The sequence below is a fragment of the Falco biarmicus genome, chromosome 5, assembly GCF_023638135.1.
Source record: "Falco biarmicus isolate bFalBia1 chromosome 5, bFalBia1.pri, whole genome shotgun sequence".
In the NCBI taxonomy this organism is placed as follows: Eukaryota; Metazoa; Chordata; class Aves; order Falconiformes; family Falconidae; genus Falco; species Falco biarmicus.
In genome coordinates this window covers 88694616-88720030 of record NC_079292.1, presented here as the reverse complement: position 1 = coordinate 88720030, position 25415 = coordinate 88694616, and the positions used below count along the sequence as shown (strand labels likewise).

General features: G+C 51.6%; 1 protein-coding gene across 3 annotated transcripts in view; it reads right to left on the bottom strand.

The window, feature by feature from the left end:
- Positions 1-18785, bottom strand: part of LOC130150741 (galactosylgalactosylxylosylprotein 3-beta-glucuronosyltransferase 1-like) — a 31236-nt gene extending 12451 nt beyond the window's left edge. Inside the window, exon 1 of one of the 3 annotated variants that reach the window (XM_056341968.1) lies at positions 17684-18785. The gene's annotated coding sequence lies outside the window, so the exon portion shown is untranslated. The remainder of the gene's footprint in view (positions 1-17683) is intronic. The other 2 variants (XM_056341967.1, XM_056341966.1) reach the window with 2 other exon arrangements.
- Positions 18786-25415: the final 6630 nt, after the last annotated feature.

The window sequence follows — 25415 nt, the reverse complement described above, 5'->3', positions numbered from 1 at the left end:
GTGCACCTGGAAGATGTCAGGGGATGCTATTCTAAATTGATCCTCTGGGACCTTCTTAGGGCCTGTCTTTGTTTTTTTCCCTGACATTTTACCTTGGTATCCTAAAAACCCAAGGATTATGCAATTGCAGGGCTCATCAGTGCCCGACTCCCAGTAACCATCAAACCCATTTCAGCCAAATCTGACAGAAGACTAGCATGTCTCAGCAAGTCTTCTGGCAGGCAAGTAGATACTCACTAGCCCTATCAAAGAAATTGCTGTAACATGAGCTTGTTCCTTGTCAGACACCAACGGTACAACGTTGGAACAAACCCTCAAGGAAACCTGTCTTCACTGTTACCCAAACCAACTGTTTGTGGTGATAATCTCTAACGCTTCTTACTCCTCACTCAGGAAACACCTTGGTGCCCATTCCTCTACTATCAAGTGATGGAAAACTGATGAAGAAGTGGGCCAAGGAACCTGTGTGGCCAGGGGCACATAGGAGTGCTTTGGTGATGCCAGCAGCAGCCTTGTGCAGCAAACATGCTGGCTCGCATAACTCCATTGCTTTCTGACAGCTGGGTCCAGGGCAAGTACAAATGTCTCCTTCAAGCTTTAGTGCCAAAGGTGTACGTGTTTGGTAAGGTAGAGATCTAGGCTGGATGCGGGGGGGTGCGGTGTTACCCACACCAGGGGTTGCCTTCCTTCCAGGAAATCCCTTCCCTTACCAGTGTACCAGTACAGAGCAAAGCTTCCCATCACTCAGGGCCATGAGAACAGACAAAGCCACCAAAGAAATACAAGGAGGGTTCTGCACTGCCTCGTAACGGCAGCAGACACCTAGGTCCACCCTGGGCCCTGGCTTGGGGTCATTGTAGCTCTTTGCTTCCTCTAGTATGCTTACAATTACAAATGTCCCTGCACTAAAGTGAGGCAGCCAGGGTTTTTTCCCTTTGATAAAATGCCTTGATAATACAGGCACAGTTTCTATGCAGCAGGCCTGCCACTGCTGCAAACTCAGGTCGCTTCTGGAGTGAGGAGAGGAGGAGGTGGTGGTGGCAGCTGTGTTACCAAGAGAGCACAGAGGAGAGTGGATCAGAGTTAGAAGAGCTTTAACAAATTCCCTTTCTAGTTCTTTCTCCTCCTCCTCACAGCCAGCCCTGTTCATGCTTCCCAGACACTGCAAACAAGTGGAGATGCTGTCTGTGTGTGCAAGTCCCCTGGTGCTCCTGGCTCATTTATTTCTACACACATCTTCTCTCTATTGCTTTTCCAAAGCATGCAATGCTGAACAAGTTAAACCCCACACAAAGCACCAGGTTGCTTGCGAACCTCACAGAGGAGCTGACTTTAACCCCATTTTCAGACAATCTGTCTTGGAATATTTTATTTTCTCGTTAAAACATTACATTCTCTCTCCCACTGCCATCCCCTGCATCCATCATGCTTGTGCTCTTTGGTTCGTTTACATCTTTCACCTGCTTTTTCTCAGTCGCTGAGAGTGTCTCTTTCCCCCTGTTTCCAGGACTAGAGGAATCCCCTGGCCTACTAATAATTTTAGCCTTTGTCTTTTCGCCTTCCTTCCCCACACAAAGACCCTTTGCATTTTCTTCATGTCCATCCCACATGGAATATTTCCCACTAAGTGGTCCATTAAAGCATCAGCCCATCCTTTTGTAAACACAGCATCAAAACCCAGTCACACATCAATGCCTCTGGGTAGCCTGCTGATGGCCCCAGTGGGGCTTGCAGAGGTTTACAGCACGTATTTCTACCTACCTTTTTATAATTAAAACCCAAGTCTCCTAAGTGGCTCAGATGAATTGCGTGCCTGGCTGGCAGGCATTGCTGTGTGTATTCTTGGCACAACCAGCTACCTTCCCTCTGCCTTTAAACCCATTCAGAGCAGGTCCTATTAAATGAGAGTCAAGATCCGAAGAAAATTTTGTGATGATCTAGGCCCACCTCCAGCGATCATCCCGTAATTCCTGGGTTTAAACTGTAGAGGGCAGGGACTGTCTCTTAATGTGCTTGTACGGTCCCGAACTGATCCCAACAGGAGCCTTTGGATGCGTTTGCAATACAAATATTATTGATTGCACTCTCTTGCTGGCTCTTTTCCTCCCTTGCTGTTTCCCCTGTCCTGCCTATTCCCCTTTCTCTTCCCTTCCGTTTTCTTTTCTTTTTTTCCCCTAGTGTCTCCTGCAGCCCTTGTTTGTGTTACACACACCCTTAACAACATTAGCTGGATGTTTGATGGATGCCTTCAATATGCTGCCTGTAGCCTTCTTGAGCTGTTTTCCAATTACACATCCCTCTTCTTAATTTCATCCATCAATCTTCCGTTCCCCATTAAAAAATAAACAAACACACATTCACAGAGTACAAAGCTGAGTATGATAGGGACAAAATGTTTCTCGTACTACTCTCGCTTCACGCTGCTTTGACAGTCTTCTCAATTCCCAGGACACAACACCAGCCAGTCTCTTTTTAAGCTCATGTGCTGATGCAGGGGGCATTAACCTGAAAGGATTCAGGAGAAGAGAATGAAAGAAGCACATGCAGGGGAGAAAAGCCCAGCCCCAGCCTGGATGCCCCAGATTGGTGCTGAAGAGAAGCAAGATCTGGCTGAGGTTCAGAGCATCGCATGTGACTGATCTCTTCAACTGCTGTTGACTAATTACCAACAGGGTACAATTTGTTACAGGCAGGGCAGCTCAGATGTTGGGAGAGGGATAAGGATTCCCAGGCTGGAGAACAACTCAGGCAGCTTCACTGTTCAGATACAACTTTAAGAGTTCACATATGTGACTTTTTCCCTGAGTTGCAGAGTAGTTTGGAAGGACACGTAGGGTGAATGGTAGAGAAGGGTGGAAGTCAGGAAGAGGCCCAGCTAACTGGGAATTGTAAAGCTGACATGGGAGTTCAGGTTCCTGCGATTCTCCCAGAACCCTGCCAAAAAGCCGCTCAATTTACATCCTCTTTGATAACTCAGAAATGGTGAGGATCATACGGCCTTTGGTAGTTCTGCTCTGAGGTTTCAGTTCTGCCCTCCACCTGCCTGATTCGCATGAGAACCATACCTTTCAAAAAGTTTGCTCTGCAAGAAAGGTGCTTTTGCAGCCTCTGGTTCAGGGCAGCCAGCCTGTCTGAGCTGGGCTTAGAAGACCCTGAACACTGGACCGACCCCAGCCCCAGGGCTGTCTGTCTGTAGCCTGAGATGCAGATTCTAAAGATCATTATCTTCCCAGAGGGACAAATTTCACAGTTCAAACTGTCCCCCGGGAACACCCTGCCATCCAGTGTAGAGATTTTCTAGGCAATCACCCAAAGCAAACTAGTCTCAGCTAACGGAGCCAAAAGCTTCCAGAAACACCCCGTAATCTTGGTTTGTACCATGTCTGCGAAGCTACTGTTCTGTGTGTACCCTGGGAGGAGAGATGTGCGGGGAGGGGAGAGGGGCAGGAGGGGCAGAACTGGAGCAGAGCTGCTGGCAGGTGCAGATGACTCTCAATTTCACCCACTGAAACTGTCAGCAGGGTTTTGGGTTTGTTTTGCCTGCGTTGTGCTGCCTCTCCCCACAGCCACCTTGAGGAAGTCCATGCAGATTTCATGAGTTCCCTAACTCCCGGTGTGGGAGATGCGATGTTGAAGGCAGAGCAGGGAGCTTTCAATTATTGATGAGAGCGACCTCTCTTTAAACAAGGAATGCATAATTCATGGCGGTGCCGGTATCTGTGGTGATCAGCAACGGCTCTGTCTCTGCTTTGCTGAGATCCACAGGAAGCTGCTGTCCCTTCTCCCCCCATTCCCTCGGGCCCGTCAGAGCCTTCAGCCGAAACTTCAATACTGTTTAAAATTGAGACACGCCAAGATGCCGCAGCGCTTCCCCTCGCCGGGCAGCCTCCTGCCTGTTCGAGATGTGCACAATCAAGTGGGAGGACGGATTCAAGGAACCACAGAAGTGGGTGGAACGGGTTATTGCTCTGGGATAAGCAGGGGTAATTACTGTGCAAACACAGCCGCAACAGGATATTTCTCAGCAGCAGGACTCCTCTGACCCTCAGACAGGTCCGCAGGAACGACAGCGATGTAGGACAGAAAGGGCAGGCTAGACCTAAAGGACAGAGCCTGAGGGTTCAAGTCCAGCTGTACTTCTCGTGGGGGTAGGAAGCAGAAAGGGGAACGGAAGATTAGGTTTTCTGCTCAAGAAGCAGGAATTTCTCCCTTAAACTCTGCTGGAACCGGGGGGTGGAAAAGCGGAGGGGAAAAAAAGAAGGAAAAGTATTTTTTTCTAGGAAAGGAAATGTTAATGATGGAACAGGGAAGGGAAAGGCTCCTTGCTAAACCCGCCACTGGGATCTTATCCTCCCAGTAGCACAGACAATGAGGACCACTGTGGTCCTGGCGGAAGGTAGAAGGGTGCTCTTCTGCTGGGGGTTGTAATCACCCCTCTGCTGCCGACCTTGGGAATGGCTCGGGGCGAGCAATGCTGCCATCTGAACGGGGTGAGCACCTCCTTACCGCTTGTGGGGACAGAGGGCAAGGCAAAATTAACTGAGCCCCCTGGAAAGACAAACCCCAGAGAACTTCAAATAATAAAACAATACGGGGAAGGATGGCCAGGTCCTTCCCCAGGGCAGGAAGAGCAGAACTACCAGCAGCTGTGGGGTTTCAAGGCTCAGCCCCATCTACGCTCTGTCACTCAGTGCACAGGCTCCTGCAGGGACAACTTCCCCGGGATGTGAGTCACTCCCAGCCGAACAGCCGCCCTTCCCAAGCCCCCGCGCTTCTTCCTCAGATGCAAAGAAAAGCTTCATCCTCTCCCTGCCAGCTCCAATCTCTTCGCCATATGGGAGTGCGGTTACTTCAGCCCAGAAACCAGGCTTGTCCTTGGGGAATGCGCCATGCACCCCCCCCATCCCGCCACCACCTGTGCAAGCCCAAGTCAAGCATCTTCCTCCAAGCTTGGTCCATAAACAGCTCAGCACGGCACCTTTCCCAAGAGCATCCTTATCCCAGACGTGTGGCTAGTGCCTGAGCAGCACGGAGTGGGGGAGGGTGATGCTTTTTACAGGGCTTTGTTCTGAAGTTGTTTTTTTTTTTAAAAAAAAAAAAAAGGCAAAAAAACACCCAACAGAAAACAAAAAAGAAATGTTGACGAAGCTAATTAAATCTGCTGGCTAGGTCCCGCGGGAGCCAATACTTTCGAGACAGCACGTGGCTCAGCCTGCTATCCCCAGGTAGATCAAGGGTATCCAGGTCCTATCTGGGCTATCAGCAGGGACAGAGATAACCCATTTCAGATACAGGCTAGACCTTGAACTTGGCTGCAAAGCCCAGCTATGCAGGGAGCCTTCCAGAGCCTGCAAAGGAGGTCTAAACCAGGCTATTTTTAATTAGCCCAGACCCAAATGTCCTTCATGATTGACCCATGCGACCTGCCATTGCCTTCCTGTCCCCCTGAGCTTTTGTGAGGGTGGGCTGTGACTCAGAGGGACGCAGCCCTCTGCCCTGTCCCAATTTCCCTGTGCTGCAAAGTCATAATCCAGCGATGCCAGAAATACCTGGGAAATGATTGGCAGCTCCGGCCCAAACAGAAGCAGGAGGTACCAGATGTCTCCTGAGAAAGCCAGCTCTCTCCTGACAGAGCTCTCTGCCTGCAGTTATCCTCTCCTGACAGGGAAGTTTGGGGCTTATTCAAACATCGGCTTCTCTCTCCTGCTGCCGAGCTCTGGCAGAACAGAGATCCTTTTTAGACACTGATGACTATTACAGAATAATCATTCCAAATGTATCAGCATGAATCAGCCCAATAGCTGCATTATCAGAAAAAAAAAAAAGGGGGGAAAAAAAAAAAGGGGGCTTGCTTTTTTCTGAGAAAGCAAAATAATTCTAAGGAAGCAAAAACAATACCGGATTGTTCCAAAGTATCTGTACATTTTATCCAGAGCTTTCCCTAGTGAGTTAACAGCTGATGCCTGTTCAGCAGGAGTGGGAGCTGTCATTTTACAGGTTTCTTACAAAAGCAGAAAGGAAAAACCCATAGTATTTGCTTCCAGAACATTTTCAAAGACGGAGAGGAATTACTTTTTCAGAGAAAAAAGGTATTAGTTGATGGATAATTACATTTCACAGGTGCTTGTTTGAGGGGAAAAAAATAAAATATCACGTTGATCACAAGCTCTTTGTAAAGATATGGGGCCCAAAGGCCAGTGCTATTCCTCTGGTAGCAGCCAGGATGCAGAGATGGGCTTTGATCTTAGCTATGTGTCAATATGACATCAAATGCAGACCTCCAGAGGAAAACACTATCACTAATGCACACTCTTGATTGATTTAGACAGCTTGTTTTCCTCCTGCTTTCAAAGGCAATGTTAAAATGCTCTTCCCTGCTGGACTTCCTGGTTACTCCTAGGGAGGGCAAAAGAAACCGAAGGAGAAGCTGCTGTGGCTGAAATCACACTGCAAATGAGCGGAACAGTAATTATGTCATTTAAAACACAGATGTACCTAAAGATGTCTACTGTCTTCCCGAAACCTGTGGAAATACTGACATTTTAAAGCCTACACATGTGTGCTCGCACCCTGAAGAATCAGGGTCCAGACCCCTTATTTCACGGAAACAGCTGTGGGCAGAGGATGCGTGCAGGGTATGGGCAACAATCCCCCGGAGTTTTTATTTAGGAATGCTGACTGAATTAAGTGATCAATAAAAGCATCACGCAAAGAGCAAATCTGGGAGAATGTTTTTGTGGGTGGATGCTCCATAGATTAGCAGAGAGCAGACGCTGGCCATCACCAATGTGTTGCCACCGCATCACGCAGGTGCTGGTTAAGTGAGAAGTGGAAAGAGGAGAAACACCACTTTGGTCTCCTTGATGGACATTTTTGCTGTTGCAGCTCTCTGAGCTGTGTGAAATACGCTCGCTTTGTAACTAGCTGAGATGGTCCAAAATGCTAATTTTGATTTCTTCCTCTGAATAAATCATCAGCACTCATTAGATTTGCCATTTGCTGTGTGGCATCCAAGTGTCGTGCAGACACTTTTAAAAACGAACATAGAACGGAGAAATAAAGTGTCACCTAGAGAATTGTCTTTTGCAATAGATATATGTTATGGTCCGCTGCTTGATTTGTACCTTAAATGCCACAGCTGATTGGTATAGCTTGAGCTCGATTAAAAGAAACACCAGAATGAAAATGAGAGAGTCAGAAGATGACAATGTTTATTCTCCTGCCCTCTGTGTGTGAAATGAAGAGGGAGGAAGGGAGCACAGGAAAAAAGGGGCAGGAAGGCGACAGCCAGTGTCCTGCCGGGGCTGTCCTGCTGTCCTCCCCTGTCCTAACAGGGAAGCTGTTCCCTCCGGACCACAGGCAGGCCACAGCCAAACTAGATGCCAGGGCATCTGACATCAAGAGACTCGTACTCAATTCCCACCTTCTGGGAATGCCAGGAGAGCAGTCAGTGCAACAGTAGAAATATCTAACTTAGGCACCAGCAGCAGCTGCCAGAAGATAAGCCTACCTCATGAACGTTGAGTTTTTCGTTGTAGAAAAAGTACACAGTGGATGCATTTGGGCAAAGAAAGGTAGAGCTGAGGAGCAGCAAGAGCTAAATGCCCCTTTCTGACAGCAATCCAGTCCTACCAGAAAGAAAAGGTGTAGGTTATGGTTTCTGGTTTTCCATGTCTTGCACTGTTAAAATGGAAGAGTCTGTTGGGAAGGCAAGGAAAGCTGCGAGGGAACTGAGGGCAGACACGCTCACAGCATGAGAACCAGCCTCTGCTTTCCCTCTTAGAGTGCATAGGGCTCGCTTGTGTAGGGCTTGCTCTCTGCTGTGCTCCATAACTGCACATGGGCTGAAAGTGGTCTTTGCAGGTGGTGTGTACAAACCTGCCCTTGGGAGGGAGGCCGGCCCACGCTGTACTGTACTTGTGGGCTTACCTGTGAATTTGTGTGCTTCGGGGCAGCTTGAGATCTGGACGCAAGGAGGGGTTGGATGCTACCCTCCAAGCTGGTAAGTTGTCTGGTCCATCTGTCCCTTGAGCTTGGAGTGTTGTCTTTGCACAAATAAGAGCAAGAAAATAGCTCCTCTGCCCAACTCTTACATTTCTGCACTCGGGTCTGCTGGGGAGTGCTGTCCTCCTTGCCTCCCTTCCACATGCCCGGGCTGCCAGTTAGCCTTGGACAGAGCAACTGAGAAGCAGATACAACTGCTTGGAGGGTAAAGATGGACTGGGCTTTGCTTTTTGAACCCTTCTCGGCACTTTAAGAGCCCTTTGAGCTCACTTCAAAGGCAGATCAGGTTGGCCTGAAACATCAAGGCAGACAAAAAGCAGGCTCTCGTTGAAACAAGAAATGGGCTGCTGCTGTAAATCTTAGAGGTGGATATGATTCTCTCCTGATTCTGGGGGTGAATCTGGCTCTTTCCTTGTGCTGGGGGGAGGAAAGCACCTTTCAATTAATTAAAAGTTTTCTGAGCACTGGGGTAAGTCTCCCCACTGATAGTGAAGCTGGTAAAAGTGGCAGCTGCAGAACTAGAAACTGGATCTCTGGAAACTCAGGAACACCTTAAAACAGAGGTCCGATTTGTCCTTGCTGGACAACGAACCCCTGCCCTGGAGCACACTTCTGGTTGCTTCTCACAGCCTTTGTCTTTAACCAGATTCTGTACATTATGTGACTGGTGAACAGTCTTTTCTCTCTGCAGCAAAGTCTCCCTCAACTTATTAACTGTCTCCCAGCAGAGGGATGACCCAAACGGGACTGGCCTCAGGGTGATGTTACTAAGGTTGCTCCCATCCACTTCCCCCTCCCAACCCCTGCAAGCGTGCACACACCCTCCATCTCTGGCTGGTGCCTGGCGTGCCAGTCTTCTGTCAACAGTTGTCTTGTAAGTGTGTTCTCAGCATGACAGACACCTCGGTGTTTCTGAGCTACAGCAGGACGAGGCCAAAAGCAGTTCTCTAAGAGGACATTTGTGGAAGTCAACAAGCCAGATGAGGCATTCCCAGCTTCCCACATGCATGCGTGAACTACTATTCCTCGCCAGCTCTGCAAAAAATACCCCTGAAGGGCCAGCAACAGTTCCTAGGCAGAGGAAACATCCCAAAACCTCTTGAAGAAGAAGAAGGAAGAAACTAGCTTCGTGGTCCTGCTGTTGTAACTAATTTCTAGGCTATTTGTTTGTTCTGATGCTCAGGGCAGGACCCATGTTGGGGTTAGGAGAGAAACACCTAGTATCAGATTTTATCTGTCTGGTAAGTGCAATGCAGAAGGGAGCACGGAATTCATACCTAGTGACTGTTTTGCACCAGTGTTAACAGCTACAGGACTTGGTTTGACTTCCAGGGAGCTACAGTCCAAGCATGGCTTGTCTTGAGGTACTATGAACAGAGCTTGCTGATGGCAGCTTATCTGCCGATGAATGGGAGCAAGCATTGACAGAAGAGCCACGAGCATCCCTTGCAGCACCTCTGGAAAAGCCTGCTAGGTGGGATGAAGTGTGCAGAGTTTGTCTAGTGGGCTAATGTTACTGGGAGTGCAAGCAAGGAGTCTGCTCATGATACATGAACAGTACTGGGTTTGTTCTCAAGAGGGTGACAAGAGAAGGGAGCACCATGCACGAAGGCTCTTGGAGGTGGCAAGAGGAATTTTTATTTATCCTTTCCCAAAGATTCTTTTGGGGTAAACTACATTCACCCTCAAAAGTCTTTGGTGCATAGTGGTCAGCAATGATGACTGGATCTTAGCAAAGTGCTTAGCAGTGTCCTGTGCCTTCCCTTGTAATGGAGCTGCTGATGCATATCAAGTCATAAGAGATTTGTTGTGTTTTCCTTAATGCTCCAGGAGTCCTGTTCTAACACAGAAGTTAGAAACATCACTTCTGCTGTAAAGAAAGCTCCTTTTATAATTTGATAATGTGCTGCCAGGCGCTGTAGGTTTGAGGGAAACAGAAAACAACACAAAAGAGCTGCTAACCAGAATGGGAAACACACTGGGGTTTACTGGAGGAGCTATGGAGAAGCCTACGGGCTGCTACAGTGCAAAAGGAGCCGATACACCAAGGTGGAGGGGGGATGTGTGAGTGAAGGCCGAGCAGGGGGCTGGATTGGAAAGAACACCTGGAATATCTAGTTGTTGACAAAACAGAGACTGCAAGGAGTTGATGGGAATAGGATGGAGGAGGTGGTTCCAAGGGGGAGGAAAAAACCAACGGGGTGGGGGAGAAACGCTGGCCAGGCTGAGATCTACCACTTGATAGCGCTTGCCAAAATGCAAATAATTTGTCCTTTCTAAAGATATGCCAAAGGATATTTCAGCTGCCTGGAGCCCTTACTGCCTTTCCTATTGCCCCACAGGCACAAGGAGCTGGCACGCATGTCTGAGGGAGGAAAGAAACTTGGTTCGGACCTTGGAGCAGTAGGATTTGCCAGCTTGCCTCCGAGTACCCAGCCCAGCCCTGAGAGAGAGCTCCGCCAGGCTCGTGTTGGACTTTAGCAGATGCTGCCTGTGGGCTTTGTAGAGGTGCACAGGGATAATCAGGATTTGGTTTCTGTTTGCTTGCTAATTTGAGCCCCTGCTGTGAGATTTGGATGTTTCTGAGGATTCTATATTAGCTTTAATGATTAAAAAATTATTTCAGTGCTTAGTGAAGAAGATGCGTGATCTATCATTGAAGCCACTTAGCAACAGGACTCATTAAGACACATATTAGTACAGAAAGATACCCTTGCCCCAGCATCCTCTCGGAATGACTATCCACTCATCTAAACAAGATAAAGGTCTTTGCTGGCCTCCTCTGAGGCCAGAGGATAAAGCACTCAACTGTGAAACAAGATTTCTTGGTTCTTTTTCTGGCTTCAACTATGTGTAAGTATGTGGAACTGGGCAAATCATTTCACCTGCTTCAGTGCCTCAGTTCCCCCACAGGTAAGATAAGCACAACAATGTATAAGCACTCTGGGGAAATGACTTTCAAGTGCCTAAGCTCATTAGAGAAAAAACAACCCTTGCAGTGAATAAAAATGCCTCAGCCCCTTGAGAGTAGCTTATACGAACCACACGGTCCGCATTGCCCTCTTGAAGCCTGATGTACAGTTTGCTAATTATAGGGAGGGGAAAAAAGGTCTTCCCCTAACCCCTTACCACCTGGTGGTAGCCAAGTAGAGATGGTAAAAACCTGTTATCTGGCTCAAAAGAATTAATTTTAGGCAAAGCATGGCGAAGTATTTCTGGTTACCCTTCGAGGAGAAAGAGGGCCTGCCAGTTCTGGGGCAGGACCTAATTTTGCTCACAGGCACGTGCCCGAGAGAAGAGTAATGCTTCATGTGCTTTATTCCCAGAGTCATTCACTGACTCTCTCAGGCAGCACCATTCTCCTTGTGAGGAGAAACTGAGGCAGGGTGGAGGAAGGAGGTATAAAAGGAGGGATTTCGGTCCACAGTGTCAAAGCTGCCGTGCTCCTGGCTCCTGGGCTCGCGTGCAGGACATTGAACATCCTACCTGAATGCACAAGCCTCGGGTAGGTTGTGTGGGGTGGGGGTGAGGGAAGCATAGGTGAAAGGAAGGTGGTGGAAGAAGAATAGGTGTAGGTGAGATACTAAGGTGTGACTTGGAAGTGGTTCCTGAGGGAAGGAGAGGGAACAGGAAAAGAGATGAGGTTAATGGGAATGAGAGAGTGGGGGAAAGTAGGAGGAGGAATGAACAAGGGTGAGGGAGCAGGAGACCAAGTGGGACAGCAAGCAGGAGGCACAGTCAAAGCATCTGAGCTCTCCCTGAAGAGATTGCCTATTTTACTTCTGCCTTTTTTTGTGTGTGATCTTGCCTTAAAATTGCAGGAATGTGGCAGCACAGCACTGGCGCTCTGATTTATTAATTCCATCCCGTCCCACCAGCCCATAAAACAAAAGCATCTGTGTTTGCTCAAGAGGAGCACATGAAGGGCCTCATTCACATCAGAGGTGGAGAGAGAAGCTGGCAGATACAGGGAAGTCATCTGCGCCTCCTTCCTTTTCACCTTTGTGTGGATCTGGGCTGGGGGAAGGGCTGCGGGAGGGAAGGATCCAGGGGATGGGGGGACAGGAGGGAGAAAGCTAAGATGGCCCTGGCATCTGTGCAGGAGAAAGTGGAGGGAGGACCCAAGGAGCACACCAGGCTGGACCAGCTCCAGTGAGGAAGGCACCCCAGCACTGCAGGGACGACGAGACCCCTTGCTGCCACCCAGGCTGTCCCAGCGTGGCCTCCGAGGTGGCGCTTTGTGCCGTTTTGCCTCGGTGAACGGCAGTCCTATTGCTGTGGTCACAGCCAGGGCTTTCACGGAGCCCAGCACTGTTGCCTGACCTGTGGCTATGGACATAGCCATAATGATAAATTAAACCTGCCACTCGTAGGAGAAGTATCCCCTTACAGCTGTTTTTTAGCATGCTCTCAGAATGAGGAAGGCTGAGGGAGAGATGATTATTAATTATCCTGCCTTAATGACTGGGGCATGAAAGGGGAGAGGAGCCAGCAACCCCTGCTCCTGCCAGGCAAGGATCAACCATGCTGCTTCTAGCAAGAGGTACCGGGAGATTTTTGTCAGACACAGAGGACCTTGCTAAAACCACATCTCTACCCCTGCCCTTACGGAAGTGTCTTTAGGAGCCAGGCTGCCTTGTAATGCCACACGGAGCGTCACCTCAGGGTCTGCAAGCTACTGCTGCCTGCCTGGTCCTTGGCTTTTCCTCCAAGTTCTCCCACACAGGGACTGCTGAGGAGCAATCCTGCTTTCCTAGCAAAACGCAGTTCCCATGTGCCCTGTACTCCCACACACAAACCCACCGCGAACTTAGAGAATGAGACAATATTGCCGCTCTAAAATGTTTTATCCAGAGCTGAGATTGTCTGACTGCTAACCCTGTTCAGCTTCGGGTAATCCCAGCACTTTGCTTGGCCAGAGGCTGGCTGTACTGGGAATAAATGCCCTTGCTCTCATTGCCAGGGGTAACATCCAAAGAATAGGACCATACCATTCTCTTTTATAATGCAGCATATTCATAAACCGGCACCACACAAAGTTGCCAGGATGCTGGCAGTCTGTTAAAATCAACAGCACAGGCAGGGGAAGCAGCAGCATAAGCAACACTGGATCAGCGCAAATCTCATCAGAACTTAACCTGAACCCGCTCCAGCTGACAAGAACCAAACTGATGAGAGCTAAGTGTCAGCACACAGGCTGGAGAACACATATTTTTTGCTTCTGTGTGGAAATGAAAATATGCCCCAGTGATCTCCACTCAAACATGTCTGCCTCCTTTTGTCCTTTGTCTCTTACATTGATCAATGTTGTGCGTTTTGGAAAGTACAAGAAATCCTATGCTAGACAATTGTGGGAGGTTGAAGCCTGAAGATTTAGATCTGTTTCAAATGGACTGTCCTGTCCAGTGATGAATATCTGCTATCCATCAAAATGTCTCCTCTTTTCCCGAATCCTACACTCAGCACCAGCAGCATCTTGTAGCAGCGAGTTCCGTATGTCACTATGCACAGCATGGGAAAATACTTACTTTTATCATCAAATTGCTACCTTTCACATTTTCCTGAATGCAATCCAGATCCTCTACTCAGAAGAGCTGTGTAGAGACAAATTCATTCTCCCTCTTCTATGCTGTTGATGGCTTTGTTTCTCACCCGAATGTCCCTCCTCATTTGTCTCCCTGAGCTAACTAGCCCCATCTTAACGAGTCTCTCTATGTGCATCAGGCATTAGTGCGATTACCTGCTCAGAGGAGGGATGAACGGCAAACAAAATCTAAAGGTCCCTGTGACAGAGCTGTGTATCCCAGCTCTGTGTCACAGCCCTGGGAAGTCGTGTTTCCTGAGGAAACTCAGCTCACATTTTATAAATCTGAGGCATTTGCAAAGGGCAATGTTTTTGTCTCGGGGAGAAGGATCTCAGACATCTCCCTGCACCGCGCGGCAGAGGAAGCCAACAAGGCAGTTGATTGAACACTTGGGAACATTGGCAAAGTAGATAAATTTGAGCTCTTAAGGAAAGTCCTTCGAGAGCACTAATGTCACATGAGAGTGAGCTAGAAGAGACTTCAAGCTCTTAATTATGAGCCTGCACAGCTTAAAAGAGCACGGAAGGATAATGGACCAAGATATTACAAGTGTGCTGACCACAGCTCAGGGTGCAGTTTGGAGATACTCCCCAACCTGGAGGAATCAGTGGGGTCTGACCAGTGTCCCCTCCAAAGAGCAGGCTTCAGGCAGTCACGCCTGCACCCAAGAGGAGGGTGCCGACAGCCACGGCTCTCATCTGCACGCCGTATTTACTAGTCTCCGATGGTACTGGTAGGTTTTAAATTGCAGTCTGGTTTGGCTGAGCTGCTTCCCAGCAAGTGCTTCTCAGAGATACAGGGGCCTTGCCTGGGAGACAGACGATCTGGGGCTGTCTCAGCTCTGACGCTGTCAGCTGCAGTGTCTCCCTTGTAAAGTGGGGGTAGTCATCCTGACAAACAGCTCTGTATGTGGGCAGGGAATACTCTTAATCACATATGCGGAGTACTTTGAGATCTCGGGATGGGAAGCAGTGCAGACAAGCATAATGCTTATTATTAGACAGAAAGGCCAGGAGGAAAAAGAGCACAGCGATTCTGGACTTCTCCGGACCCCTGCAGGTGTGTGGGACCTGGCTTCCAGTCTGGTTTATTATCACCTTCTTAAGCTTCTTCTTTTATTAGGAACAATTAAATACAAGGAGGAAGGGGACAGATATCATCTTTCCTGTGTACATCCTGCAGAATAATTGCAGAGCTTTCCAGAGCAATTTTGCATGCTTAGTAAAGGGCATCTTCGGAGCCTATCAAATATCTCATCCCTCGTAGGCATAACATGAAGGCTTGCAGCATAATTCAGGAGATCTCTTTATTGCTCCCAAATATTGGGAATAAGAAAGACAACTGAGAGTGCTGAAAAGGAGGAAGAAGAGGCCTTGGAAGAAGCTCTGGGAGGTGATGGGATCGTGGGGTGGCTCCTCATGGCTGGGACAGCAACATTGCCTACTGGGGCATCGGTGAGAAGCTGGAGGTGACTGTGCCTGCAGCACCAGCACCCCGAGGCAGGGGGGCAGGGGGGGCTAAAGCCATGGAGACACTGACAAACAGGGGGGGTGCAGGGCAGTGCCGCTGGCAGGTGAAGAGGGGAGGAAGGCCATCCAGGGGTATGGCTGGAGCGAAGCCACTCCAGGCTCCTGCCGGCAAGCTGCCTGCTAGGTACCACTTTGCTCTCAAACACGGACATCTCCTGGTCTGTCGCTGAAGCAGAGGGAAGTTCCCTGCCAGAAAGCACCTCTACAGATGCCTCACAGGCAAGAGGAAAGGATGCTGGGTACGCGGGAGACAGCCTTGAGCTGTCCAGTACCACCTCAGACACTCTGCAGGGAAGATGCCATTAGAGGACACAAGCACTTGTCACAAAGATGTTCCCAAACCATGGAAAGAATGTGAATTTAAGGGCTGTACTCTGGAAGTTTATTCTCTCTTGCATACATTTAGCTGCTCTATAGCTCTGTACAGCTCCCTAGGCAACAGTCTTCCTTCCCAAATGACACCAGAACAAAGCTCAGAGGTGCAGGAGCCTCGCTCATTAGAAATCCTTGCCGTGGGAGCAAGTGTCCTCAGCCCAACTGCTTACCTTCTATCTGGTGGCTGCTAAACATCTTGCGAGTCAGGCTGAGGCCCTTGCACTGTAAAGGTGGCTGCATCTCAGCTGTGCTCCGTATCAGCTTGTTGAATTGCTTTGGGATTGCAAGGTTGCCTAAATGGTTTATCAATTATTGTAATTATTATTACTACACTGAAAATGTCAAAGAAGCCAAGAGCTTTAATTTGATCTCATCCGATTCCCGAAATACCCGATGATACTACGTGTTATCTGCTCAGTGCATCTACCTCCGTGTATTAACTGCCCTCTGGAGCCTTAATTCAGCGCAGACTGAAGTGCCCTGAAAGCGATACTGAAGTAGCTCCCGGGAGGGAGGGAGGGGAGGAATCACAGCCCCCGGGCTCCTGGCCTCGTGCAGGGCCAGCACACCGTGTGCTCGGCCGCCGGCACTCACGTATGGTCTGTGTCCCAGGCGTGCCCGCTAACGGATAGCTTCTAGGAAATCATGGAGCAGGCACCGACCGAAAGCGATCCCGGCCCCTACATCCTGCTCCAAGGCACAGAGAGAAGGGTATTAATGGCATGCGCAGCTGCAAACAGATGTGACACAGGCTGTCACACGCAGCTCTGCTGGTGGCCCCCTCCGGCCCTGTAACCCTCTCTCTGACATGGGTCTGATCTCCCCATGATCTCCTACCAAGGTATCTCATTTTGGAGCAACAACAGGCTCCTTTCCGCGAGGGTTCCATCCTGCCGTCTCCGTGCACCCATCTCCCAACTAGCTATCGGGCCCCTGTTCCCAGCCCTGCCTGAGGCCGTTTGGTGGTCCAGGGATGCAAGGCACGAACCTCGCCATCCATTTTTGCCTTTTTGCACCAGACAAGGTTTAAGTCTGAGCAAAGGTGGGTGATCACACTTGTGTGTAAAGCCACTGTACCCTGCTATACATTCCACATACGTGTGCTTTGCACAAAGAGGCCTCCTCTGGGTCCAGGGAAAGAGCTGAAAGCACCTGCAGAGGCTGCATCGTTCATGTTCTCCCACTCCCTCGCGGAGCTGTGCAGACTACAACTTACCAGATGGATATTTATCACTTATCGTTACTGCTCTGCTACGGTGCTGCCCTGCTGATCCCAACACCCCTTCTCCCAAGTGCACACAGGAATTGCCCCTTGGCAGGTTTCCCTAAGGAGTTCCTGAGGAACCAGCTGCTTCTCTCCAGATTTGCAGCACCTGGGGGGTTTCTCCCTCTCATTCACTAGCTGCTGAGCCTACCACTCCTCTCCCCTGACCGCAGGCTGGCTGGGTGAGTGGCAGGAGGGTGAAAAAAAAAAAAGCCACCACCAGAAGTACTTTTCAACTCATCTAGGAATAGCCACCCCCAAACTCTGCTCCAGAAAACCAGCAAGCACATCCCTGGGCAGACACCCGTATGCCAGGCAAGGATGAGAAGGGCCGGGACCTTCCTCAGCCCTCCGGCTTTTCCCCTCTCCCAGTCCCCCCCCTCTAGGGCTCCTGGTGGGGATGGACGCCCACTCGGGGTCGGCTCCCACGGGGGCTGCACATAACCCCCGTCGCCCCCCTGTACTTCCACGGTGTTTGTCACAAAGAAGCATAATAAAACCTGGGGGGGAGGCGGGGGGCGGGAAGTGGGGTGGCCGGGACCCGCGCTGAGGTGACCCGGTGGGGGACCCCGGCGGCATCGGCTCACCGGCTGCTGCAGCCACGCGTGGACAGACACCAGGACCGGGGGCATCACCCCACAGCTGGAAAATTCCAGTCTGGGAGTGGGATGTTGCTCCTCTGGAAGGTGCCCGGGCCGGGGCGGGGGGAGTGATGGTGCAAGGACAGGGGGTCCTCGTAAAAAGCGGCGCCGGTTTGGGCACCGAGCACGGATGAAGTTTGGGGACCCGGCTGCTGGTGACGGGGCAGGGTACCCCTCCCGGTGCCAAGCACTGAGCGCCCGGGGGGACCGCAAGGTCACCCCTGCATCCCGAGCGCTCCCCACCCCCAAACACCCAGCGTCCGAACGCGGGGGGCTCCCGCTTACCTGGCGAGATGCTCCGGGTCACGGCGGAGATGCCGGGGCGCCGAGCGCGGGGCGGCACCGAGCCGGGGGCGCATCGCCCGCCGCCGGGCGAAGGTGCGTCCTCCGGGACCGGGACAGGGACAGGGACCGGGACCGGCCCGTCGGCGCTGCCGGTGGATGGCGGCGAACGCCTTCAGACGGCGCCGGCGATGCGGCTACGCGCGGCGCGGAGCCGATTTAAGGCCACCCTGTGCCGGGGGTGGGGGAGCGCCGAGGGCCGCCCGCAGCCGGCTCCTGCGCGCCGCGCATCCCGCGGGGCCACCTTAAGCGGGGAAGGGGCGAGAGCGGCGACCCGAGGGGGGGTGGGGGGGGGCGAGCGGGGCCGGGCACCACCGCAGCGCTGCCCCCGCAGCCGGGCCCTGCCCTTCCCCTCCCCGCGGCGGGGGCGGGCTCCCCCCCGGGCCGGGCCGTGCTCTCCGCGGGAAGGACGAGCGGGTGCGATGGTTTTTATCCGTCCCGGGGGGCTTGTTCTGCCGCTGACCGGGCGCTGGGTTGAATTCTCGCTCCCCACCGAGGCTCAGGCTGCTCCAAGGAGGAGCCACCGGCCACGGCTAACTGAGCGGGAGGGATGGCTAACGATAAGGCAACCAACTGGGCACAGCCCGAAGCCGGGGGCCACAATGCTTCAGCACTGTGGTCACCCCCACTCGCTGCCTGGTGGCTGACATCGCTGCTGCGTGCCTCAGTTTCCCTTCTAGCTCTGAGGTGGGCAAGGAAGGTTAGTGCAACGTGTCAGTGCAACCACTTCCCGCTGTGGCGGCCGTGGAGTGGTGTCTTGTTTTGGCCACACGAGCAGCTGCAGCCCAGGTTTGTCCGGCAGGTTCTGTGGGAGCAGAAGATGGGCCCACTTCGGTTGTGCCCTGCCAGCCTTGCTTAGAGCTGCGTCTCCCAGCCGTGAAGTCACCGTGCTGCTTGAAGGGGTGCGTGAAGCGACTCTTCAGCTTCTCAGCTGGGGCCGAATGCAGAAGGCAGAAGTGAGGGTTGTCACAGCCCAGCCCAGGTCAGAGACTTCTCTCCATCCAGCCTTCTCGCCTAGGGCTGGGCAGCACACATCTGCCCCCTGCTTACTCTCCTGAGGGCTGTGACTGCCACATCCCAGGAGTTTCTCCTGAAGAGGTTGCCGCAGCTTTCACCAGAGCAGGAGGCACAGAAGGTAGCCCAGTCCCAGGCTCAGGCGGGGACTTGTTGGTCAAGTTTGGCTTCAGGTAACAAAGCTCCTGCTGGGGGATGCACTAAGCAGCTAAGCAGGGCAAAATGTTTTGAGATCCTTGGCTGGAAAGTGCTCTTGGAGAAGAACAAGAGAAGTCTGTCTGCCTAGGTTAGCTGGCAGGTCTCCGCCACGTTTCTGGAGCAGACGTTGCTGCAAACACCTCAGAAGGAAAGATATCAAGTGACATTTTGCAGCCCAAATGACATTTACAAAGTGCAACACAGAGGCGAACCCAACACGGGCAGAGCAGCAGGCGCGTGTGTGCCGGTGCCTTCGCTCACCCACTTCTCCCCTTGCCAGAGAGATGCTCTGAGGACCTCCTGCCCCGCTCCCTGCTGCCGTGCCCCTGCCCCTGACTGTGCCCACCCGCTGCCTGTATCCTCACGCACCGCTCCCTCGGAGCAGGCAGGAATCGCCGCTCTCCTTCACCGAGGGCGCTGAGGGCTGGCACTATCCTGCCCTGGCATCCCAGGCTGCTGCCCCCGGGAGCAAGCTCGCCACCCCGCCAGCCACCCAGCTGCCCTCAGCGCGGGAGGCAGAGCCCCCAGGTTTGTACGTTGGGCCCAGAAGAGTCCTGTGCGCCCAGGGCTGAGAGCCAGCATGTGGGTGTCAGGAAATGGCGAGACGCTTCCCCGCAGATGGCTCAGCAGAAGCCTGAATTACTCCTGCACTACTGGCAGAAGCATTACCCTGCTCCAGGAATTAGCTAGCTGGGGTGCTCCAGCTCCGCAGCACCTTGCTTTTAGGCAAACCTGCACCGATTGATTGCCCACCCCCCCTGCAAGGCGCTGAGTCTCTCAGCATCCCCCGGTACAGGACAGAGACTTCATCCTCCTGTGGCTGGGGAAGGGACTGGTGGAGGAGATAAATGACTGATTATTATCCACAGATATCTTGCGTGGTCATCGAGTTGGAGACAATCCTTGGGTGAACATGCTAACCCTGGGGCCTCGCCAGGAGAGGCTGGTTAAGAAGGACTTTGACTCCCGATGTAACTTTGGAGTGCAACGGCAGGAGGAAGAGATCAGATCCAAGGCTTCTGGCAACTCTGGAAGCTCAAACCACTCAGGCTTTGTTTACTCATGATCCAGGCTCTCCATTTTTATGTCCATAAACTTTGACATGACTGTTTCACCGCTACACACAGAGACATAGTTTAGGCAGTGCCCCCCATGGTTGCACTGGAGAGGCTGAGGGTCAGCTCTGCAGGAATATGCTTTCCCCACCTGGTCAGAGCTGGCTCCTGGCAAAAGCTGCACATGTCCGAACTGAGACTCAGCTCTGGGGAAGGTGGGTCTGTACAGAGCCATTTCTCTTGGCTAGAGCAGCCAGAGTGGATTTATTGGAGAGGACAGTGGGGTATCCAGTGTGCCATATCCTTCCTTATCCATCCTGAAAGCACCGCCTGGGGCAGCCTGTGCTCCCAACCACATGGCAGTGGAGTTGCTGCACTGGTAAGGCCTTCCTCCTTCCACCACGACTGTGTCCAGCCCAGACAAATGCAGCAATCCCCATTCCAGTGCTCCGGGTGGCAGCTTTCACCTGGCATTCGGTGCCTTCCTAGGCCACCTGCCACTCTATCTGCCCAGACATCCCCCACTGAAAGTACAACGTGAGGTGAAAAGCTCCATGAAATGTCCATCCTGAGGTCACCACAAAGCTGAACTCCTTCCCAAATGGTAAGTGCTTCAAGATCCTGGAAGAGATGCTGCTGAAGAAGGTAGCTTACTGTTGCCATCTGTGTACAATTTATTCCTGCAACCTGCTTTTCTTGCTTTTTCACTGCCATACCCTAAGGGGCCTGATGCTGTGCCAGCCTCGAGGCAGACCCAGAGACCACATCCCTAAGCCTTGCAGCAGCATAGGAGAGGAAACACTGTGGAAAACGTTCCCTGACTCGTGCTGCAAAGGAGTAAGCTGTACCTCGGTGCTGCGAGCCTCCTGAGGTCTTACGCCATCTGGGCTGAGTGGCTGCAGCTGCTCCCTGCTCAGGCAGCTCACCCCTCCTGCCGCTGCTCCTACGAGCAGTGCATGGCATCGTGAGTGTCTGAGGCACCTTATAGGACTGAGGGAGTGGATCTTCATGCTTCCCACTGTCTCTTTTGGGAACGAATTTGGCTACAGGGCATGAGGGACCTTGGTGGCGTCCTCTGCTGCAGGCAGGTGTGTGATGCTGGGCTGTGGGTACCCACGGGTTAACAGCTGTACTGAGAACTTGCCTCTTTATTGCACTCAAAGTAGGGGAAAAGCAAGCAGAGCTGTTGCTGGTTCCCAGCTGGCGTAGTGTATTGCACAAACAAAAGGTGAGCGACAGCCACCAGCAGCCCTGGAGGGGGGCAGGGAGGGGATGGGGGGGCAGGAGGGAAACCTAGTGTCAAAGTCAGCTGAGCGTCATGCCCACAGCTGACATGGCCTGTAAAGCATTGCTAGGGACTGGCATCACACTGTCTCTATAAATACAAATCTCAGAACACCACATGTACTAAAGTGAGTGAAACCTTCCCTGTGAGCTGAGGGGGTGGCACCTCCCTTTCTGCTGAGGATGAGCCCTGGAGAAGGCAAGTGGTTCCCTCAAAGTTACCCCTGAAACCTGTATCTGAGGGATATGATAAGATGCCCACGGTCTTGCCTGCCAAGCCCCTGGTCAGGCTATAGCCTTATCATATTTTCAGAGAGCTTGCTGAGCTATCTTCTGCCTAGCCACTCCTCTGTCCCCAAGGCAGACCCCCTTCCCGACTCCTTTTCTTCCCAGCCTTGGTGAAGGGGTGATGGCAGGAGGTGTGGGGGGGTCAGGTGCATCTCTCCCAAGGTCCAAAGCTGTGGCAGTGCCCCTCTCCTGGTTGTAAATCTGCCTTAGAAGATGTGTGACAGAACGAGCAGTCCTTGATCTAAAACCTGCCATCCTTTGAAGAGCCTGTGCTTCAACGAACCAGCCGGCAGTTGCTGCCTGAAGAAAGCTGAAAAGCCGCTCTGCAAGCTCTGCAGTTTCATTTCTCTCCCCCTTGAAGCACCAGAACTGTACACTAATCAAGCTATTTCTGCTGCGAACTGGGGAGGAAAGAAAGGGAGATTGTTAGTGTTAATGCTATTTTTAAATACTTTGCAGGCTCTTGAATAGGATGATGATGGGGGCCCTGTAAGGACCCAGACAGACAGATTGATGTGTGGTAAACGCATCTGTTATTCTTCAGTTGGGGGGGCAGCTCTTTCGGCAGCGCAACTCCAAAGGTGCAGCAAGGAGCTGCTGTGAGGAGGGCTCGGCTCGCAGCCTCCTCCAGCCCCCTCTGCCTCTTAGCCATCCGCCAGGCGCCCTGACTGCCAAGGGGCTCCGAGCTTTGCCAAAGAATCCCCTGGGAATCAGCTTAGAGTTACACAGCATGTGTGAGGGTCGCTGCGTGTGTGCCAGAGCCTTTATGCACCTTCTGCGTGGGTTAAGATATTGCCTGCCTCTGCGTGTACCTTGTGCCCCAGGGATGGGGTGTCTCAGTGAACAGCGAGAGAGAGCCTGAGTGACTGCCTTTCCCCAGATCCCGCAAAATGAAATCATTCCTGCCCACCAGCTAAAGAAATGCACAGCAAAAGAAAGTCTCAGGCTTTGGTCTCACCCCAGCAGCAGGGAATATTCCCCCATGAGGACGGGAGCACAGGAGGGGAGAGGAGAGGTGAGAAGGAGCGTTGTACTGATGGAGAAGTTTAAAGAAACCCAAGCTCAGGAGACAAATTCAGATTGAATTTTCCCTAAGCCCCAGCAGCAGGTGAAAAACTTGAAAATACATAGCCGTCACCTGAAGGCAGCCAGCCCTTCTGGTCTCCCTGAACTATTGAACTGTTTGGGCAGGGGCTCCATGTGCACCCACAGGATGGCACTTCAGCATCCTGCCCCTCTGGAAAAGTTTTGCAGAGGGAAAATATGTATTTACCTTCCAATTGATTTATAAGCCATCACTTAATGTTGAGCAGAGTTATATCCTGTGGGTTGATTTCTGTAGGATGGCTTAAAAAACAAACAAACAAACAAAAAGACATTCTCTATTAAAATGTCAGCTTTAAGAAAAACTTCTGTGCCATTCTCTCAGTCTCATCTCTGTTAAATTCAATAAGGCTTTTCCATGAAGGTATGGAACTGCTTTTATAAGGAACTACTTCTTAAGTGAGCTATCTGTTGAAAGCACAGGCCAGATCCTCTGTGCCATTACATCCAGCTGATGCAGGAGCAGCTTTTGAAAGCACTGCCATAGAGACCCCGGTCTCTCCAAGGAGACGCTGCCACTCAGCACACGCCGACCACGGCAGATCTCCCTGCACCGCCACTCCTAACAGCCAGCATTAATCTCACGCCCAGAAGGATGCGAAGGGCCGTGCTTTCCACAACCGCTCTACTGACAGCGATGTCAAGTCCTCCTTTTTCCAAAAGCAGATCACGACACATCCTTTGTCCGTTCCCTTTGGGAGGCGGAGGGAGGCTGGGGGTGGAGAACAGAGGGCAGTTGTCACCCAGCTCCTCGGCTATATGAGAAAGTGGCTTCTGTTTCCGAGCTTCGCTCCGCTCCACGGCTTTCATCGACATCGAATTAAACAAGACTTTCTTTTGTACGAGGGGAATGAATGGTCCGCGTAAGGGTCAAATAGCATTGCCTGCACAGGCTGGAACCTGCCTCACACAGTATGGGCTTGTCCTGGAGACACACAATGGCCGTCAGTTGTGTGCCCCCCAGGCCGGCTCCCCTCCTGGCGCTGGACACATGGGGGCAGAGTCCATACATCCAGGCAGGGAAGGAGGCAAATGCCAGGGCAGTGCTGCCCTCTGCACCATCCAGTGCTGCATCTGCGCAACATCTAGCGGCGGCACAGGGCCCCCGCCACGGGCTGGGTGAGGGCTGGGGTGTGCATCTGGGTTTGGTGGAGCCGCAGCTGTAAAGTCCTGCACGAGAGACCTACGCTTGGAGGTCAGATGGGAAATGTCTCTTGATGTCCTAATCCAGGTAACGGCTCTAGTCGTGATTTTTGGTCTTTCAATGAGAGGTGGCCATGAATCCCTATGGATTCGGAGTCAGCCACGTGCCTCCCTCCTCCAACACAAGCTCGTGAAGAGATCTCACAAATGCGACAGAAGCTTTTGATCATCCTCTGCTAGAACAGGATCTGCCTCCTGCTGTCAGTTATGGACACACTGAAAGGTGCATGCTGGTCTTTGTTGGTATGCACTCAGATGTTTGTTCCTCCAGTCTTCTGGTGTGTATGGGTCCCTCTGACTGTATCACCCACTGACACCAGCCTTCTGACGCTGGGCAGAGCCTTTCTCTATGTGAGGTCTGAATCTGTTGATGCCAGAGCAGAATTTGTCAAGGCAGAGAAGTCCATGGTGTGCAGTTTGCTTTGCAACGTGGTTTCCCCTAAGCTTGCCATCTCTCCCTCAGCATGGACAGCTTCCACCACTCCAGTGCAGTCCTGCTTAGGTTTCTGCTTGGAAAGATAGTTCGGATATTACTGATTCACTGCATTTAACAGTCCTCACTTGCTTACTGGAAATCTCTTGAGCTCTGTTCAGGCCAAGGTGATTACAGCTGTGCTGAGCAGCATGGCAAAATAAAAGAACTGAATGCCAGGACGTGCTGTTTCCGTGTCAATCAGCAGTGAAGAATTATGTGTCCATGGGCTTGAACAGGACGGCTGGCTCCAAATGTAAGGGTCTGTAGAAGAACCAAGGACTCTTGGTGACTGCTGTATTGTGCTATGCTAGCAAATGGAAAGGCCACTGTGCGAGGCTTTTTGATAAAGGCATCTCAACCTTCAAGCCACCACTTTTGCCTGCTTGTAATGCATGGCTAGGTAAGTAGTTTTTGCAACATGAAGCTCTCTTTCCAGCCTGAAATACTGTGTCGCAAAGTGGTGCTGGGACGGTGTGATGTGGTAATGCCATAAGAGGACTCAGAAAGCCTTCAGAGCCCTGGATGATCCTCTGCATGGGTTATACTCATGCTGATGGGCTGCCTTTAAGAACAAGAGGCAGTCCCACCCAACCTGAAACAGGTGGAAATACTCTCTGTGCAAGGAAATGGGATGAGCTCATGAGCACTGATATGGAATTCCTTTTCTCTCCATCCTCCTCCATCTGTTGACCTCATCTCAGCGCTGAAGAGGCCACTCTGTGTGGGAGACTCGAACGGCAATTCAGACTTTGGGCTTGTTTGGCTCTCAGCACCTCGCCCACACAAATCCTGCCAATAGTCATTATTGTGATATCTTCAGAGCTACTTCCAGTGAGAAATATTGGGAGAAAAATGATGGGTGGGTGTAACGTAATATGCCGACACCACACGCACCTCATATCCCCTCCTTATTTCAGCCTCATCTGTGATGAAAGGCCTTCATTTTATTTCTGTGTTTCCCATCCCAGAATCAGCCAGGGATCAAGCCAGGGACATGAAATAAGCATTAATGTACAAAGGCTCCATGTATGTGGGCGCTGATGTGTGTCCATAT